General features: G+C 42.2%; 1 protein-coding gene across 1 annotated transcript in view; it reads right to left on the reverse strand.

Moving 5' to 3' along the window:
* The window catches only part of LOC138019286 (E3 ubiquitin-protein ligase TRIM45-like), an 8,759-nt gene that overhangs the window by 2,487 nt on the left and 3,772 nt on the right, over window positions 1-2,500 (reverse strand). The gene's annotated exons all lie outside the window — the stretch shown is intronic.

Raw genomic sequence — 2,500 nt, forward strand, 5'->3', positions numbered from 1 at the left:
TCGATAAAGGATAAAGAAAATGCGAAAGGACAAACTTGGCTTATGTAAGATTTTCTTTTTTTAGCAATCTGTGCGTTTCATGCTTGAATGGTTTTCGGAGTCAATTAATATTCGTTGGCCATAGTGCTCGGTAAACATACATACAAACACTGTCACTTTTTCCGATTTCTTGTGATTCTGTTTTCCATATGCGTGATTACTTTACGCAACTTGACCGCGTGGCATCGTAAAAAAAGGGCGCCAAAAGAAAAGCAGAATTAGGTTTTTGCTTCATGTTCAACTTTTTCTTCTGTTGGAGTTGTAGCGAAGAAGAAGGCAGAAAGGAATTGTCAAAAGACGTCACCGATTCTGGGTCCCATACATCTTCGAGGAAAAGCAACGGGTGTGGCATAACCAGTATCAAATTCTAGTGCCACAAATGGCTCCTCATGATCGCGAATTTTACTACAAGTATATTTGGTGGGGTATTCCCTTATGATATTCATTGAATTCACACTGTTTTGAGGAGTATCCTCGTTGCCACAATCGTACTCGGACGTCATTTTTATTACTTACACTACCCTCTAATTCGTCAAAACGTATCACGTGTACAAAAATTATCGTCGATTGATCGCAAACAATCGGAAACAGTTTACGATTGTGTTTCCGTATCGTTGTTTCCTCGCTTTCGCGTTGCTAATCGTTGCAAACAAGACGTAGAAATTATTCTATCTCTTGCGTCTTGTTTGCGATCATCGGCGATTGGTCGGGGATGAACGTAAACGGTATTTCCATTTACGCAAACTGTTTGCGATCAAGCTATCGGAAGGTGTTTGCAATTGTTTGCGACGGAGTTACGTGCATATGGAAACTAGACTTTAACAGCAACCGAAAAATTCCGCAGGATTTCACACGTGCTGTGATTAATCATTCGAAACGGGGCGCGGGGAAACTGTAATCCGCACTGGTTTCCTCTTGTTTTTTTTTTGTTTTTTTTCAACTTATCATTTCTAAGGTAGTTAATTCCATGAAATCCGCTCACATTTCTGTTTTGTTAGTTTCTATTCTCTCCTTTTGCCTTATTCATACGAAATAATTTTCATAGTTGTTTTGGTCCAGAATATCACTGCTTCACAACATTTACTAGCCCCAATGACTAATGAAAGCTCAAAATCTACTAGCCAAGACTGAAATTTCACTAGCCTGTGGCTTGTTGGCTACCGTTACTCTCGAGCCCTGAATGCTGCCTAGGGGAAGGGAGATGTTTAATTATGCTTCCGGTAATTTAACGACGGTTCGTGCGTGCAACTAAAGCGAGTAAGCGAGGTCTTGAGAAGAGACGGTACAAAACGTGGAGCCCCACTGAACCCCACTCGAGAGAAGAAAGAAAACAATAGATGGTTTTCACAGTGACGTCATCAAATTCTAAAATCAAAATCGCAAGGTCTTCAGAATTTTTAACCAAAGGAGATTGAAGATGACCTAGCAATTTTTTTTTTTTTCAAGTTCTGGGACACCCTGCGAGCAGAGCCTCCTTCTGTCTTTTTCTTTACTGGGGAGGAGAAAAGGAGGCTCTGCCCGAATCGCGTCAACTCTTTGAAGCCGCCGCAGCCCGAACCCCTGGACTAGTCAATCTTGCTTTCTCTCGTCAAGCCGGTTATTCCAGTGCGAGCGTCAATTTAGTGACAAAACCGATGGTTATAGTTGAGCCCGCTGTACCATGGCGGCGAGATCTGGCATATTAGGCTTGGGTTTGAGACTGCACCGAGACTGCACCTGGCAACATGCAGCGCATACTCAATAAAGTTCTTACTCGATTCATGCAGAGTCTTTCTCGAGAACGCCAAAATCGAGCAAGCAAAAGAAAGGCGCTGCTAGCAGGGTGGTTCCGGGACGTCTTTCATTTTCAAAATACAGCATTTTGAATTTCCGAATTGCCACCATGCGTGTCACCATGATACAAAGCTATTTGGTTGGAAAAAATGTCTATGCCTTGGCCTATGAATTACAGCAGTTTGAGTCTTTAAAAACATTAAAAAATGTTTTCATACACGTGTATTTTATCTCACGAGCGACAAGTAAGCGCTTTCATCGCAAAGTGAACAACAGATGTTTTTGTTGATTCCCGGCGCTATGTTGGTGCACCACAAGGCGTCTTCATACAAAACTCTGTAAAGTTGCATGAAACGCTTCGACAAATAAATCAGAAAGGATGTACCGCACGGCACAGACCTGAAAATTGGAGAGGTCGTTAAAGGATTTGTCTCCTACAACATTCCAAGTTCTTGGGCTTTTTCTTTAAACGATTTCGAATTTACTACCACGAGGGGTGAAATGAAAAATACAGCAGATCATACAACCATCACAACCATCTTAATTCCTCCATTCGCGCATAACCACAATTCCTTGCGCCTTTGACCACGACCCCTTGCGTTTCGAAAAAAAGTGAGAGCTGCTTCGTTCGTTCGCTTCAGGCTCACTCACTGCGGCAGCAATAACAAAAAAACATACTCGACCTACT

Source organism: Montipora capricornis, chromosome 10 (assembly GCF_036669925.1).
Source record: "Montipora capricornis isolate CH-2021 chromosome 10, ASM3666992v2, whole genome shotgun sequence".
NCBI classification, from domain to species: Eukaryota; Metazoa; Cnidaria; class Anthozoa; order Scleractinia; family Acroporidae; genus Montipora; species Montipora capricornis.